Source organism: Bos indicus, chromosome 22, assembly GCF_029378745.1.
Source record: "Bos indicus isolate NIAB-ARS_2022 breed Sahiwal x Tharparkar chromosome 22, NIAB-ARS_B.indTharparkar_mat_pri_1.0, whole genome shotgun sequence".
Taxonomy (NCBI): Eukaryota; Metazoa; Chordata; class Mammalia; order Artiodactyla; family Bovidae; genus Bos; species Bos indicus.
In genome coordinates, this window is record NC_091781.1 from 6,627,005 (window position 1) to 6,639,143 (window position 12,139).

At 46.6% G+C, this 12,139-nt stretch overlaps 1 non-coding gene across 1 annotated transcript; it reads right to left on the minus strand.

Moving 5' to 3' along the window:
* Nucleotides 1-2,039: 2,039 nt before the first annotated feature.
* TRNAG-CCC (transfer RNA glycine (anticodon CCC)) lies at nucleotides 2,040-2,112 on the minus strand. The gene has a single exon. It is a non-coding gene; the product is annotated as a tRNA-Gly (tRNA).
* Between the last annotated feature and the right edge of the window lie 10,027 nt (nucleotides 2,113-12,139).

The window sequence follows — 12,139 nt, forward strand, 5'->3', positions numbered from 1 at the left end:
GTCCTTTGTTTTCCTCTGCTTGGGATATGGTTATAACTCTCATTTATTTCTTCCCCAGCACGCTAATGGCCAGTTGCTGATTAGCTAATGAGCTCCAGCATGATTCAGTGAATAGAATGAAATCCTTGGCAATGGGCTTAGTCAATCTAACTCAATAGGAAATATTGGTCCGTTGGTGACTGGTAGTTAATCCTTCAGTAAACACCTGTCTCTACAGGGAGACAGCTAGACCCAGCATGACCTGCGGTAGAGTTAGGGTGACCAGGTCGATTAACAATGCTTTGTTAGTTTCAGGTGTATAGCAGAATGATTGAGTTAAACATATACATGCATCTATTCTTTTCCCATTTAGGTTATTACAGAGTATTAAGAAGAATCCCTGTGTCATAGAATAGATCCTCGTTGGTTATCTATTTTAAATATAGCAATGTGTGCATGTCAGTCCCAAGCTTGCAATCTCTCCTTACCCCCAACACTTGAAAGGCATGTTTAAAAGCAAGATTGCCCAGCACAATTTTTGAAAGTTTTGTGGCCATTTGGATACATGGAGAAGGTTAAATATAATTAATTCCTGGAACAAGTATGCTATCTATAGAGTAGTTTAATATCAGAGTTAATAAACCAAAGCCAATGGAGTCATTATTTGAAATCTTTCCTTTTTCACGCATTGCTATTCCCAGAAGTTTTTAAAACTGCAGTCCTAACAACAGCAGGTAATTATATATGCTGTCTGGCTTAAAGAGTAAATTAATTTTGCGTGTAATTCCCCCCAGAAATCTATATGACAGAGAATTCTGTTTTATACTTTTTTTTTCATAATGGCAATAAATAGCACAAGATAACTGATATGAAACCAACTATTTAAAATCTACCTGCTTAGGTGACTTCCCTGGTGGTCCAGTGGTTAAGACTTCGCCTTCTACTGCAGGAACTGCGGGTTGGATCCCCGGTTGGGGAGCTAAGATCCTACATGCCTCAGGGCCAAAAAGCCAAAATATAAAACAGAAGCAATATTGCAAAATCAATGAAGACTTTAAAAACGGCCCACATCCTGGGGGCAGTCCTGATTACAGTGGCTCTTGTGGTGCCTTGAAGAGAAAAGAACAAGATAAACATGAAGGGTCTGGAAATTCAGCAACAGAAAAAACAAGACTCTTAGGGACCTTTCTGCCTGCTGTAACCATTGTGGTACTATGGAGGCCTGTCCCCCTCCTATCCTACGAGAGGAAAGGTATTTGTCCTACTCTTCTCCTGACTCATATACAGAATGTTTATGTACCTCATCCAATCAGCAAATGACTCGAAAGACCCTGTCCCATTGCTTTGTCCCCCAGCTATTAAAGCAGACCAAAGACCGCCATCCGGAGTTCCTCTACCCCATTATCAGGAAGCCAGCTTGCTGTACTCTCAGTGATTCCCCACCCCCACCCCGATCTAATAAACTTTATTCTTCTTTCAAAAAAAAAAAAAATGGTCCACATTTAAAATAAAATCTACTTGCTTATATATTCCCAGTTGAAAAAGCAAACATTTTTCGAGAGGGACTTAGAACCTATAAAGTAAATTTTCTGCGTGGGTCTTTAATGGCTGTGCCTATTGACAAATTCGTGTTTTCCCAAATCAGCTGTGGGGGGTGGGGGTGAGGTGGGCTGCGCATGCTCTGTGTACAGAGGCATTTAGACAGAGCAAAGTCTTGTTTGCCGTCCAAACAGGCCACTCCATGGGGGCAGGTTAGAAATTATATTTGCATGTGTATTGCAGATACCTGAGTAGTAGGTACATTGTGAGAGGAAAAAAAAAATCGGAATACTTGTTACATGATATTTTGACAAATATGGGTTGGCTCTGGCTTGGACGCTGGATCCAGGCCACTGTAGAGAAGAATATTAGGTTCAGGTCCTAGTCTTTGTTCATATTTATTTATTTTTGGCTGCACAGGGTCTCAGTTGCGGCCTGCAGGATATTCAACCTTTGCTGGGGAGTGCGGGATCTTTCCTTGTGGCTTGAGAACTCTAAGTTGGGCTGTGTGGGAGATTTAGTTCCCTGACCAGGGATTGAACCTGGGCCCCCTGCATTGGGAGCACAGAATCTTAACCATTGGACCACCAGGGAAGTCCCAGGCTTTTGCAGTTTTGAGGGTCCTCTTGAAGAAAGAAAACATACAATTATGAATACAAAATTAGGCAAGAAATGTAAAGGCATTGGTAGGGACCCTCACTGAGCTTCTGGAAGGGCCTGTGCAATAGAGGGGAGAAGGCAATGGCACCCCACTCCAGTACTCTTGCCTGGAAAATCCCATGGACGGAGGAGCCTGGTAGGCTGCAGTCCATGGGGTCGCTAAGAGTCGGACACGACTGAGCGACTTCACTTTCACTTTTCACTTTCATGCATTGGAGAAGGAAATGGCAACCCACTCCAGTGTTCTTGCCTGGAGAATCCCAGGGACGGGGGAGCCCAGTGGGCTGCCGTCTATGGGGTCGCACAGAGTCGGACATGACTGAAGCGACTTAGCAGCAGCAGCAGCAGCAGCAGTGCAATAGAGGAGCTTATGGCCGTGACCTTCATGGTAAGTCTGAGTCTACAACCAAGAGCATTAGAATGTCAGCTCCAGAGGGCAGGGATTTCTTTTTTCTTTATTATAGTTGATTTACAGTATTTCAAAGTAACAGTAAAGTGATTCAATTATACAAGCATGCATGCTAAATCGCTTCAGTCACGTCCAACTCTTTGTGACCCCATGGACTATAGTCTGCCAGGCTCCTCTATCCATGGGATTCTCCAGGCAAGAACACTGGAGTGGGTTGGTGTGCCTTTCTTCTGGGATCTTCCCGACCCAGGGATCGAACCTGCGTGTCTTACGTCTCCCTGCATCGGCAGGTGGGTTCTTTACCACTAGCGTTACCTGGGAAGCCCTCAGTTATACATACGTGTGTGTGTGTGTGTGTGTGTGTGTGTGTGTGTGTGTGTGTACGAGGAATCCAGGGCACAGAGAGTTTAAGTTAGTTGCCAAAAGTCACACAGCTAGAAATGGCAGATCTGGGATGCAAAGCCAGGTGTTCTGGCTTCAGAATCTGTGCTTCTGACACAGAGTCACTCCTGCGTCTCAGATAAGGCTCCGGGAGATCAAGGGGCCAGCAATAGTTAAAACGGGCCGGCTTTTATTCATGTCCGAAGTAGGTCCAAACCTCTGGCATTTGCTTGCAGTATGCAGTCCTCAGATACTGCAAATATTGACTACTCACTAGCAAGAGGAACAAACATGTCTGTTTAGTCTCTATTAAAACCCAGACTTAGTTGAAACATATAAAGAAAGGAAGAACTGAGTTGAAATCATTCTGTCAACCTACTTGAAAAAATGGCAAAAAGGTTGAATGTCTTTCCTTTCAAAATCAGTGACTTTCAGGGTTCAAAGGTGTCACTGAAAGGTGTGCGGGGTCCAGCTGCTTGCTGCTCAAAAGCCAATGAACAGACCAGGTTGGTGGAAAGGAAAGAAAAGAAGTGAAAGTTGCTCAGTCGTGTCCGACTCTTTGCGACCCCATAGACTATACAGTCCATGGAATTCTCCAGGCCAGGATACTGGAGTGGGTACCCTTTCCCTTCTCCAGGGGATCTTCCCTATCCAGGGATTGAAACCCTGGTCTCCCACATTGCAGGCGGATTCTTTACCAGCTGAGCCACTGGGGAAGCCCAAGAATACTAAAGTGGGTAGCCTTTCCCTTCTCCAGGAGATCTTCCCTATCCAGGGATTGAACCCAGGTCTCCCACATTGCAGGCAGATTCTTTATCAGCTGAGCCACAAAGTTTGCTTTATTTCAGATGCTGGCAACTGGGGAAGCAGGGAGGGTGGACATCTGTCCAAAGGCCGACTCTCTCCTTCATCCCTCGATCCCCAGGCAACCTGTGGGGCAAGGGTTTTTATACCCAGAGTGCAGGGGTGGTGGCTCCATGCAGAAACAGCACAGTCATCTCTGACAGTCATCTTGAAAATGGTCATCGATGGTCTGACCAGCGTCATCTTGTTTTAGGTACAGTTAATCTTCAGTTCCAGGGCCATTTGTTCCCATTTCTTTGAGGCCAATTCTCAGAATTGTGGCAGCTCATGTCCTGGGTACAGTCTGGTCATCATATAGTTAACTTCTCCACCTGGTGTTTTGGTATCTATAAGACAGCTCACAGGATATGGCTCAGAGTATTATCTATAGCCCTGGAGAAAGAACTAAAGGTCCTTGTCTTAGCTTAATCACTGCATTATTATTTGGTCTCCTTTGACTGTTTTCCTTTGTTTCCGCATTTCTCACATCTCTGATTAAACTTATTATTTGACTAAAGTTTTCCACAGACAAAAGGCAGGCAAAGGACATGGTGTGGGAGGGGGCAAGGACCACAGGGTCTGCTCTGTTTCTGGGGGGGTGACCCTAATCAGTGTCTCCCTACTTTCAGCCCAGCCCCAGGCCCAGCTGGTGAGAGAAACATTTTCCCAACAGGATTACTTGACATTGGAGAATCACCTGGTAGTCCAGTGTTTAGGGTTCTGCACTTTCACTGCTGGGACTGGTAGGCGGGAGTTGGGGGGTTTCAGTCCTTGGTTGGGGAACTAACATCCCACGAGCCTTGAGTTGCAACCAAAAAAGAGAGAGGGAGAGACCACTTGACATAAATATAACTTAAAAGAAAATTCAAATGTATTTAGCTTGTGTCCCATTTCCTCCACTACCACCAAAAGGGTTTAAAAAATCTTGCTCTGATAACATCCAGGAACTTGCTTTCAAAGACCTATTTGTAAGGAGAATGACTGGGCCATCCCTCCGGGGAGCATTATCTATTTCCTTATATCCTTGGGTGAGTGCTTTCATCTTTTTTGAGCCTTTCCGATTTTCCCCCTGAAAATTCAATCAGGACACTGACGCTGGGCTGGAGGACTTCCGCTCTGCCCCGCTTTGCTCTCCCCTCTACTCTTTCCCTGTGCTTCCTTGGTAGCTTGGATGGTAAAGCGTCTGCCTACAATGCGGGAGACCCGGGTTCTATCCCTGGGTCAGGAAGATCCCCTGGAGAAGGAAATGGCAACCCACTCCAGTATTCATGCCTGGAAAATCCCATGGACCAAGGAGCCTGGTGGCCTACAGTCCATGGGGTCGCAGAGTCGGACACGACTGAGCGACTTCTCTTCTTCTTCTACCCTTTCCCATCCTGTTTGGTACCAGACTGCCCTGGAGTCTGCCCTCTTGAACCACTTGGCAGCCTCAGCAGGTGATTGGAGAGAGGGGAGATGAGGCCTTTGCCAGGCTGTCACGGGCTGGCTGCTTCAGCTTCCGTACAGTGGCAGCAGGGTGTTGTGAAAATCAGAGATTAAGGAGATTTGGAAGTCTGTTTCCTCTACCAGCAGTTCAAGTGAGCCCTCTGGGCCTTGGGTGGGGCCAGGGAAACTGGAGAAATGCCCATCTGCCACAAGCCCCTGCCTCCTACAGCCCAATAAACACCACCTGTGACAGGTGAACACCTAAACTTTGGGGAGAGGAATTAGTCTCAGAACTGAAGCTGCTGAAAAGGATGACATTGGAAAGCCAGCTGTGTTGGTCATTAAACATCTCTGCGGAGAAGGCGATGGAACCCCACTCCAGTACTCTTGCCTGGAAAATCCCATGGATGGAGGAGCCTGGTAGGCTGCAGTCCATGGGGTCGCAAAGAGTCGGACATGACTGAGCGACTTCACTTTCACTTTTCGCTTTCATGCATTGGAGAAGGAAATGGCAACCCACTCCAGTGTTCTTGCCTGGAGAATCTCAGGGACAGAGGAGCCTGGTGGGCTGCTGTCTATGGGATCGCACAAAGTCAGACACGACTGAAGCGACTTAGCAGTAGCAGCAGCAGGATCATGAGTTCAGTGTCTGGCCCTGCGAGTGAGAGCCCCAAGGAAGGTATTCCTTGGGCATTTACTTCATGTTAGGCATGAATCTCTTAACTTAGATTCACAAAAGCCCAGTTAGACAGCAGGTAATATCTTATCCCCATTTTTCTGATGAGGATCTGAAACTTTAAGTAGCATGAAAGTGAAAGTGTTAGTTGCTACGTCGTGTGTGACTCATTGCAACCCCATGGACTGTATCCCGCCAGGCTTCTCTGTCCATGGGATTCTCCAAGCAAGACTACTGGAGTGGGTTGCCGTTCCCTTCTTCAGGGGATCTTCCTGACCCAGGGATCGAACTCGGGTTTCCTGCATTGCAAGTCAATTCTTTACCATCTGAGTCACCAGGGAGACCCAAGTAGCTTGCACAAGGTGAGAAGTTATTGGTGGCTGTTCTGGTTGGCTGCTGCTATGTAGCAAACCATCCACAACATGACGTAAGACAACCACCTTGATATCAGGACGTGGATTCATACACTGACTCAATAAATACTTGAGTGACAGCTGTGTGCCATGTTCTGTACACGTGTCTGGGGAAAAGGTGCCTGAACTCAAGGTACTCGGTCCAGAGGAAAAGCTGCCAGGTAAATGTCCGTCTCTAATAAGGTCATTCCAACAGTGGACTGTTGTTCACAGTCCAGTGATGGCCTGAGGGAGGCCATGACTAAGACTTCTAGGAAGAACTAACACAGAAGGACAGGCCGAAATTGGATCTTGAAGGATAAGTAGGGGTTTGTCTAGTAGAGACCAGGGACAACGGGCGATCCAAGCAGAGGACCGAAAAAGCGCAACAGCATCCATGAAGAGAAAGCTACCCATTTGCTCTAAAAGTTCGACTTGAACAAAACTGCCGTAGCTTAGATTTCCCCCAGAAACAGACGTGAGAGGAGGATTTTAGCATAAGTAGTTTATTTTGGAATCTGAAGAGAGCAGGAGAAAAGAGCTGGGAAGAGATAAAGGGAAGGGAAGACGGCCAATAAAGGGGGCATTGTTAAGTTAGTTACAGGCTCTGGGCACCTAAGCTTGGTCCCTTGAGAAGCTCTCGGAAGTGGGATGGAACACACACCACAGATTTCTCTGGACCCAGGGCTGAGGATGCACTGGACTGTGGATGCGCTGACTCCTCCAGGCCACGTTGAGGGCTGCACCTCTGCTTTTCTGCTCAGTCTTCCTCCCTGATTAGGTTTTGTCCTCAGTCCTGCTCCCCTTCACCCAATAGGCTTCTCTTCCAACCAATCGGGGCTTCCCTAGTTGTTCAGATGATAAAGAATCTGCCTGCAATGCAGGAGACCGAGGTTTGATCCAACCAATCAGGATGCAGAAATAGGATTACCCCTACTGCTTTGAACCAATCAGGGACCAGCCATGGGGCTAAGGAACAGATCAAACTTATTCTCCCATCATCCTCACCCTGCAGTGATGGAGGGGTATGATCGACTGTTGGGACAGGCAACCTGAAAGTCCACCAAACCCACCCTGTCACACAGGAGATTACCCTTTGACTTCAAGACCTGGTTCAGGAAAATTTAAGGAACAGTGTCTTGTTTTCACACTTCCAGAGGGCTGCTTCTTGGAGCCAGTTATGGTAAGATGACCCACCTCTCAGTTCATCCAGTTTTTCTCTACTCTGTGGGTGTTTCATCATTCACTAAGGCTGCTGAGTTCCTACAGATTTAAGGTCTCTGGTTTTGAGTTTCAGCATCTGCTTCAACCCATTTTAGGAAACATGATTCTTTCCCAAGAAAAGAAAAAGGAAGGAGCTGGTGAAATTGAAAAGTGACACAGAAAAGCCCAGGACTGGGGTGATGGGCATTCAGGGAAGAGCACAGACCCTTTCCTGTGAGGTTAACTTAGAGAATAATAAATTAGAGAAGTCCCCTCCCCCAGTGAAGGTCACCTTGTATAAAAGGACAGTTGTTCTGCCATGGTTTTCGATTATTTCCCTCTGATGCTATCTGCCCTGGTTGATGGACTCTGGAGTGCTTTTCAGTTTAACTGCTCAGAGAAGGGGCAAAGCATAAACCGAGTTGCCCAGAAGCCTAAGGTTCAAAGCAAAATGGAAAATTTCCCTGAGTTGAGACGTCAAATCAATTTAAAAAACAACAATGAAGTCCGGTGCTGTGGACACAGAGGTGAGTGTCTGGAAGCCTAATATTTATTCTCCCTTCCCAGGTGGCTCAGTGGTAAAGAATCTGCCTGCCAAGCAGGAGCCACAGGTTCAATCACTGGATGGAGAAGATCCCCTGGAGGAGGAAATGACAACCCACTCCAGTATTCTTGTCTAGGAAATCCCATGGACAGAGGAGCCTGGCAGGCTACAGTACATGGGGTCACAGGGTCAGACATGACTTAGCAACGGGATGGCAGCAGCAGCAGCCCCTGTCCTCAAGCAGTGGCTTGGCAAGAACTCCAGGCTGACACCTAGGGGTGCGGCTCTGGAGAGGGAAGGGGTGGAGAATCAGACAGGCCAAACCAATTCTTGTAAAAGTTCAAGTCGAATCTTTAGGACTGTATTTTTTCCTGGAACTGTTTACCATCCTTAAGCCTAAAGCAAACAGCACAAATAAGATAATTGCTTTCTTGGAATTCACCACCCTAATAGATGTGGCATCTTTGGTACTACTCTCCTGGTTATTTTTTGTCAGTGACCACCACCTCTGTCTCTATAGGAGGGCCAGCTTCCAGGTTGGGGGTCTTTATGTAACTGTCCCCTGTGACTCAGAAGTTCTGATGTGACCGACAAAACTTGAATAGTCAAATAGGAAAAATCTCTAAAACTCAAATTAAACACAACACTTCCATATCATCAGCAACTGATCTCCGCTTCTATCCCCCACCATTAAAATTCTCAAAAAATGAGAAGACACTTCATAAGTTTCAACAATAAGGACTTCGCGGTTCTCAAATTGGTTCTCTTTATAGAACAATCATCAGCCTTGAATTTCTGCAGCTGCAACTTCTAAATCTAGACCTTCTGTGGATGTTGGGGGTGTAATTGCTTGTCTTGTCTGTTTTCTCATCTACAACATGGAATTAAGAGTACCAATCTGATCAGATGGCTTTTTGGAGCAACTCATAATAGGGTTATGGATCACGATACAGATGGTGTAGAAATGCTTCTCGTAAATGAGTCACCTTTCCCCAGAGCATCACTGGGAATAGTGGGAAAGAGGCCTTTGAAAAAGGGCTGTTGAAATCTCAGCCCGTCCACCTACAAATTGTGTGATCTTAGGCAAATTACTTAACTACTCTGAGCCTCAGATTCCTCCTTCCAGATACAGAATAACCATGACTATTTGCAGAACTTCTATGGGGAGTAAATAAGATGATGTGTGAAGACACTGGGTATACAGTAGATGCTCAAAGACATGAACTTCCTTCCACAACCTCACTCTTGACCTAAGGTGGATTCATTAGGTTATGTTCTTACAGTTTTACTATAAGGAAGACTACTCTTCTCTCCCCAAACAGCAATGGTTAAAACTGGATGAAGATTTCTCTCTATCTTCTATAACAAGCTGATCATAAAGAAAGTGAAGTCGTTCAGTCGTGTCCGACTCTTTGGGACCCCATGGACTGTAGCCTACCAGGTTCCACCGTCCATGGGATTTTCTAGGCAAGAATACTGGAGTGGGTTGCCATTTCCTTCTCCAGGAGATCTTCCCGACCCAGGGATTGAACCAGGGTCTTCCATATTGTAGGCAGATGCTTTACCGTCTGAGCCACCAGGGAAGATTCATAAAGGCATCTAGGCAAATAGGTTATATGGTGTTGGGTACCCAGCCTTTCATCTTATTATCCCACCATCTTCAACGAGCAGCTTCCTTTTTTTTTTTTTTCAAGATGGATTTATTTTTGGCGGCACCAGGTCTTCGTTGCTGCGCAGGCCGTCTCCAGCTGCTGAGAGTAAGGGCTACTTTCTGTTTGCGGTATGCAGGCTTCTCACTGCAGTGCGTTTCTCTTGCAGCCGAGCGCTGACTCCAGGGCATGCGGGCTTCAGCAGTTGCTCCCAGGCTCTAGCGCTCTGGCTCAGTACTTACGGCGTGCGGCCTTTAGTTGCTCCGCGACATGTGGATTCTTCCCAGACCGGGGATTGAACCCATGTCTCCTCCACTGGCAAGTGGATTCTTTACCACGGAACCACCAGGGAAGCCCGGGCGGCTTCCAGCTTGTAGTTTAAGATGGTGATTTCCCGCTGGCAGGAAGGAGAGATGGAGAGATGGGGAGCGAACCTCTCCCCTTTGAGGGCATGACGTAGAAAGTCTACTCACATTCCGTTGGGCTGAATGTGAGCTAGAAGGCAATCTCTGAGGCCCCACTTTTTGGGTTAAAAAAATCCCGTTCTCCCACTTACCATCTGTAGTCATGGCCAAGTCAGACTTGCAATGTCTTTGCACCTCTGTTTCCTAATCCTTATGGGGTTATTATGAAATTTAAATAGGTTAGTACATGTAAAGCACTTAGAATAGTTACCTAACATATACTAGACTGTAAGATATACTATTATTGTTGTTGTTGTTTGTTTAGCAACACGGCCACACCTCACTTTGAAGGAGGTTGGGAAATGTCCTTAATTAGATGACTGTGTGTCCAGCTAAAACTCAAGGGTTCTATTATTAAAGGAAGGAGGGAACAGAGGACATCGGAAGACAATTAGGGTCTCTCATGTAAGAGTTGCTAAAATAACTTTTATGAAAGTACTGTTGGTGGCGAGTGATTGCAATCTCCAATCTGGGCCTAAAATACCTATGTCAACTGCTCTTTGTGTGATGGGGTTGACGTGATCCATTCCTAGACATGGGACAATAATCAAAATAAGAATAACACGTGAGCCTCTGTGTTGAGCACTGTCTCAATTGTCTGTGACAGCCTGTTTAGAGATCCCACAATCCTCTGGTTTTATGAAAAGTATTTCTGTTCACCCGGTTCCCTCCCCAGATCCTGTGTGCTTATCACCTTGCAGGCACCAGGGTGGGAGTCTGTGATGAATTTCAGTCTCAAAATTACAGTACATTTTGAAGCTCTCAGGCGACGGTGAGGGGGGCCTTCCCTGATGACTCAGATGGTAAAGAATCTGCCTGCAATGCTAGAGACCAGGGTTCAATCCCTGGGTCAGGAAGATCCCCTGGAGAAGAGAATGGCTACCCACTCCAGTATTCTTGCCTGGAGAATCCCATGGACAGAGGACCCTGGTGGGCTACAGTCCATGGGGGGGCAGTCACAAAGAGTCAGACACAACTGAGGGACTAACACCTGAAGCTCTCAGAGGATCCCCCACTCTGAACAGCACCCCACAAAGCCAGTCTACCTGCTTCTTCTCCATTAGCCCCCACCCCTGACTGTGCAGGACACCTAACTGGCTTTTCTGGTTGCAGATTCACCAGGCCAAGGGAGGGGAGAAGCCCAAGTGCAGTTTGTCATCCATGCCTTAATAAACCTCATGCAGACGAGGCCCAGGCCATGTGACCCAGGCTCAGAGCCTCTCTCCTACCGTCCAAGGCATGTGCTGAAAGGAACAGTACCTTACCTGTGAACACAGGGGATGTGAATGTGGGAATTCCAAGACAAATAAACAGAGGTGATTCTTGGCATTATTAACGGGCTGCGTGCTAAGTCGCTTCAGTAATGTCTGACTCTTTGCGACCCCATGAACTGCAGCCTGCTAGGTTCCTCTGTCCATGGAATTCTCCAGGCAAGAATACTGGAGTGGGTTGCCAGTTCCTTCTCCAGGGGATCTTCCTGACTCGGGGATCAAACCCAGGTCTCCCACATTGCAGGGAGATTCTTTACCATCTGAGCCACCGGGAAACCCTATTATTTACAGTCAGTAGAATTTCTAGAGCCGCATAATGCCTTCTACCTTTTATTTGCCAGCAACTCTTCAAGAATGCATTTCAGTGTATCTTTTTGTACAAATGCATGCTTTTCATTTTGCATGCCTGCCTGCCTGCTAAGTTGCTTCACTCGTGTCCAACTCTTTGCGGCCCTGTGGACTGTAGCCCACCAGGCTCCTCTATCCCTGGGATTCTCTAGCCAAGAGCACTCAAATGGGGTGTTTCATTAGTGCTTCTTGGACTCTATGGCTAAAGATCCTAGCCACCCTTAAATTTCTCAGCTCCATCCTCTCTCTTTAGTCAAATAGTTAACCATCTAGAAACAAACCCGCCAATTAATTCTTTCTGAAGCAAATGTACTTGGTAAGCAAACACCCACTCCCTAAATCGCTTGCTTAATACG